Source organism: Cyanistes caeruleus, chromosome 12 (genome assembly GCF_971803275.1).
Source record: "Cyanistes caeruleus chromosome 12, bCyaCae1.hap1.1, whole genome shotgun sequence".
NCBI lineage: Eukaryota > Metazoa > Chordata > Aves > Passeriformes > Paridae > Cyanistes > Cyanistes caeruleus.
This window is the reverse complement of record NC_141712.1, coordinates 11,872,944-11,878,943: the sequence shown is the minus strand read 5'-3', so window position 1 is coordinate 11,878,943 and position 6,000 is coordinate 11,872,944.

Genomic DNA, 6,000 nt, shown 5'->3' with positions numbered 1-6,000 from the left:
TTTGCTATTTGGGGAGTTTTTTTGGTGGGTTTTTGTTTGTTTTTGGGGGTGTGACTTTTGGTTTTGGTTTTGTTTTTTTTACCAGAACTGAATGTTGCCAACACTTAATGAATTGATGTGATCTAAGCTTGGAGTACTTCTTCATATAATTCAAAATCACCTTTGGGAAAGAAAAGGTGGAAAAAAAGCCCAAACAAACAAAAAAAACAAACAACCCTGTGAAGCCTCAAATGTGTAAAGCATGAAATAATGACACTCCCACTCATATGGGAATGTAAACTAAAGCTGCAGAATGTGCTTTTATCAAATCATACTCTTAATTAGGTTTTAGGAGAATGCTTTATAGTCAAGGTTTTGTTGAATAATTTAATTATGAAACAGTACACCTGATTTTCAAACTAAGCCAACTGATACTGCCTTAGATAATCAGCGTGAACAACTGAGTTTTATATACTCCTGTGAAGGTAAGTGCTTTTGGGGAAAAAAAAGAAACAATCCCCCAAAACAAAACCTTTTTCTTTTTTCTTCTTAATTTTTTTGGCTTACAAAGAACTTCACCTTACAAACTTTCTAGAGTGGCCTGCCGTGGTAAATTGTGGCGTTTGGTGAGGGAGGAACAACTCAGAGCTGGGTGGTAAAATTAAACTCTTGCCACAACAAGATATAAGCAGGGAATTGTGGTTGATGGTGAAATTCTTTGAATTCAGTTTATTTTTATTAATTCACAGTCCTGAGTTCATGAAGTTTCAGAGTTACCTAACTGGAATATGTCGTCTAGCCTGGCCATTGCTTGTAACCCAAATCCTGAGCTTTACCCGAAAACTGATCCTGCTCAAGCACACCTGAACAGAGCCTTATCAACAGACATAGAAGTGGTGGTGTTTGGTGTTTGTGGGGCTTTTGAGATGGACTCGGTGAGGAGCTAGAGCACATCACCCCATCATAATATATTAATAGAGGTCAGTGTTTCTGGGCAAATAGATTTTATCCTGTTTTGTTGTGGTCTCTTTTTGGGCAGGGATGTGTGGAGGGAGGGCACCCAGAGTAGACTTTTAACCAGGTGAGTCTGTATTCCCAGGCATGTTTAAATGGTAATGAAGTTTGTGTCCTCACTAGAGAAGGCAAATAATGAGGTGGTTGAAGTTTAATCAGAAGTGTTTGCTCCTAAAAAGACAATATCCCTAATGAACCAAAATTCAATACTACAATGTTTGCAAGGATAGTACAAGGCCATATGTATTTTTGGTTCACCTGTCCTTTCTCTCCTGAGCAGTATTGGTCAAATAAAGTCTTCTAACTTAAAAAGGCTTGGCTATTCCTAGAATGCCATTCTGTTCTGTTTCATCTGTTGATTTGTGTGTTGTTTCTGCCTAATCTGGAACAACATTAAAAGCATGCAGTTTCATTAATCTTTTTAAGATTTCTCTTGGGAGTATAGGATAGTTGTAAGAATCTTATAACCTGATACTGCTGAGTTGTACTCTAGGTTATTCCAAAAGTTTCATAGCTGCATTTTTAACACTTTCTCACCATATTAAACACACAAAACCATCATATTTTTCCATGCTTTGCTTGAGCTAGTTAGATTTCAGAGGTTTATCTAGTCATTATTGGTCTTTAAATATAGTCATCATCATAAATGCCCCTCTGTTTCCGTTTGCTCTGCAGAGGTCAAAAGATGAGGTTGGTTTATGAGCTTATTCTGCCATGTGTCACTATCGGCAGCACAATAGAACAGCAGGATGGAGAGGCAGCTCTCACCTCTCCATTTATTACTCTTGTCAACTTGGAAAGGATTTTTTACCTTGTGAAAGGCCCATCAGCAATGAATCAGTGAAGTGAAGACGACAGTTGATTTGTGAATTCAGATTATATAAAGTGACTAGGCTTCAGTGGACTGTGTAGATAAAGCAACTGTCATGATAAGGTGGCATGTGCAATTCCACAAAACCAAATTTATTGCACATTTAAGGAAATCATCCTATTTTAAAATGCCATAAATTTGAAATTGAATATAAGTTATACCCTTGAATTTTGATTTATATTTTGAATATTTTTAATGTGATGCTAAGTAGCATAAATTTAATTCTAGGAGTTTATGCATTCCTTATTTAAGGGTCATTTTGACTTTTCTTCTGCATAGTTATCATATTCCTGATATTTTATTCTGAGCAGAAAAATCACTTTATTTGATACTTAGACTTAATAGACATCAGCAAAGATCAAACTATGATGGCTAGAATAAGAAAGGCAAAGTTTATGGAGAAACGAGAAAGGCCTTAATTTTCCTCCTATAGACACAAACACAGACTTAGTAGTAAATGCTGAGTTTGTGTCAATATGGGTTTACAGATCATTAGTGATATAAATGTCTCTCAGGTGTTTAACAGATGAAAGTGGATTATTTCATGGCCTCAAAACACTCATTCCTTTGACCTTTTCTGCAGTGTCGATCCTTAGCACTTGTAAGGCTTTGCTTACAATTGCAGATTCCTTCAGCACTCCCATTTTCTGGACTCTGTTAGGATTTGGGAGTGCATCTCATGCACCTAATCATGGGGCTTTTCAGTGGTGCTGTGAAACTCCAGAGGTTTTGTAGAACAGTGTTTTGATTGGGGTGAAATGCCCACAGAGTCTGACGTCACATAAAGGGGAAAAGGTGCTGGCACAAGACATAAGAAAATATTGCAAATAGCTGCCCTCTTCTTGTGCATATACAAAATACTGTGGAATATCCATTACCCTTTTTAAGAGCTGCCAAATGATAAAGGATTAGGAGAGGAATAAGCAGTCTTTTCAAAATATTTCATGACAGCTTTACATAATAAAGGTCTTTATGTTTTGAACATAACACCTGCTGGACTGGCTCAAATTTGGATGGTCCCTCTGACATTGGTCTGTACCAGATGCTTACAAAAAGGTAGAAAGAAATGTACAGCTATGGAAAAAGTGTCAATTGGGGATTTTCTCCCTAAACCAATGCATCTAGCAATTGGTTTATGCCCTCAACTCTGAGTTTTAGTGTCACTTATAAATGTCTTTTCCCTTTCTCATCTAACTCTAGATGTTCTTATTATTCACATAAATGTCTAAGCCTTTTTGAATCCTGCTAAGCTCTTGGCTTTAATAATAACTTGTGACAATGAGTTCCACATGTAAATTTAGTAGTATATAGAAATACAGTTCAGTGTAGATTTGCTGCCTTTAATTTCACTGAGCACTTTTTTCAAAGGTTGGAGCTTTTAAAAACCCAAACCTTCAGAAGGCGCACACAGCTACAATAATGACTTTAATATGCTTCATTATTTATTTTTCTTCTTGCTTTAAAGTCACGAAACAAGGAAGTTCACAGGGTCTACAGGCCATCTTAAGACAGACTCTTATTCTCTTACAACACATCTGGGCCTATAATGTCACTTCAGAGAGACGCCTCCTCTCATATCCCAGCCCTGCAGAGTTTAGCAGAGAGTTTCTGACTTAGCTCTGCCTGTTTTGTTGATTATTAAATTTAAGTTTCAGCCTGGACTTGAGAAAGCAGCATACTTCAAAGAATTGTTGGTTTGCATAAGCGTCCATATGTTTGGACCCTTACCAAACATATGGGTTTTCTGAATCGCCTTTGCCCATAAAATGAGATGGACATCTTGAGCAATTAGATTTTTCCTCTGAAATTCTTAATATCAGCAAGTCACAATCTCTAGGTAAATGTGAACAAAGATTAGTTTAAAAGTGGTGTAATTACTCGACAGCTTATTTTAAAATGTTATTTAATAGTTTGACTGCCTTCTTACAGGTTAACTACATCCAGAGTGGCAAGGATACGACTTGGCCTATTTTATTTTTGTATTATTTGGATGTTGAACTGATGTATGTGTGTCTGAAAGTGAGTCCTTTGGCGAGAATTTCTTGAGAGCTATTGTGGCCAGAAATCCCTCCTGGCATGCAGCAAATCAACATTTCCTAAGTATGTTCTAGGCAGAGCTGGGCTCTCTGATGTGGTACAGGCTTCTGACCTTCCAAACAAGGCACTGCTTCCACAGGTTTCCAGGCTCCAGATGGCAATAAAACCTGGGGTAAAACTCTGCCTCCATAGTTTAATGGGAACATTTACATCACCTTCTAATTTCTCCATGGTACCCATGGAAGCATTTAGAAAATCCCACAGTGTCCCAAAACCTCTGTAGCTTGCGGCCTTTTCTTGTGTGGTAGCACCAGCTGGAAGGGATCTGGCAGATGTGCTGTGGTGGGCAGTGGATGCTCCTGTCATCATCCCCATGCTCCAACTGTAACTGCACACACAGGAAAACTGCAGCACAGGAAAACAAGTATGGGTTAGAAAGAAGCTTCAAACACTTGAAAAACAGTTGTAATAATCCACAGGACTATGAGTGCTCTGTGACTTGGAGACAAGGACATCACTCAACTGGAAAGAAGGAGTGTAGAGTGAGAGTCCCTCATACTAGACCGAGGATGTTCAGGTTATCTGAAAAAAACCAAATCTGTACATCAGATTAAACTGAATTATTGTGTGGGTTGTTTACTGCACTTGCTAGGCTGTAGTGAGTACTGGAGGGACTGCTTATCATTTGCATGGTTTTGAAAAGCAAAAAGGATGAGATTAATAGACATCTTTGCACAAACCGTTGTGATAATTAGAAAATTTACAAAGCAAGTCAGCACTTTTCACTAGTTTTTCCTGTTTTTGCACTGAATAATCGTTATTAAAAGAGAGAAAGGAAAAACAATGACTGCATGCAAGGGTAGAAGTGTTCAAAAGAGCTCATCCTTCCATGCTGGCCCCTTGTGTTTGCAGTACTTGGGTTGTCTCACTCTGAAATACAACAGCAACTGCACAGGGGACCACAAAGCTGCTCTGGCCCCAGAGGATTGCAGCTGGAGTGACACAGGGACAGCATGGGAGGGGAGGTGGGGAAAATGAAACTGTACTGGTCAGGCTAAAAAGCTGGAAAGTAATTTTTCTCTTCCTGTTGGCATTTTGACAAATCACTTGACAAAAATCTTTGTGTCTTCAAACAAAGTGTGTCTTTTTGTTTCCTTTCCTTTACATCTCATCTGGTGTTAGAATTGCTCTTCAGCTGAAGCACAGTCCTGTGCTGGAGAGGATAGATAGGGCAGCAGGCTGGATGTTGCCACTAGAATGTAGGTAAATGAGAAAACACTTGCTTCTCTTTTTAGGGGCTGGCAGCTTTGAAAACTGGCTTTCATGTGAATATCAGAAACTTTATTGCCTTGACTTGGGTGACCTCATCTACTAGAATGAAGTCATTCATTGAGCCAAGAAAGACAAACCTTCGTTCCAGAGAATTAATCAAGTCCATCAAGTGCTCTGCTTACATCTTATCTCCAGCCAGTGAGAGAGCAAGCAGTTAAAAACTTGACAGCCACCAGATAGCCTCCTGTTCTTCATGTTATGCTAACATCAAAAAGGAGCAAAGAGGCTTCCAAAAGCTCAAACTTGCTACTGGATAAGCACAGCTTGACATAATTTCTGACTTGGGGATTACATTGTTTCAAATCAAGGTATTTCTTAGAGAACAAAAACATGGCATTCCAGTGAACTTTAGCTTTTTTAAAAAAAAAACTATTAACTCTGCCAGATAGGAATGCTGAGCACATAATTGCTCACCCTGCCTTTTCATCCCAAGCTATCGCAGAACCCATAAACATTCCAATTAGGCAGCCAATTAAAATGAGAAAGAGCCCTCCTGAATTATACAGCAGTTGGAGGCTGTTCTGCCTTTCTAGTTGTCAGCCAGTGAAAGGTTTTTATTGCATTTGAACTGAAGGAGGTGAAAGAATTAAGTGAAACAGTGATGTTTGAAAGGCCCATGTGAAGGGGCAGCGCAGTGATAATAGTTCTCAGCACTAGTGACAGGGAGCCATTAGTAAGCTATGAAAAGCTTTGTTATGCTAAGAGGTGGACATTATAAAAGGTAGAAGAAAGCAGTTGCTTATAAATAAAAAAGCCCCTTAATTTTG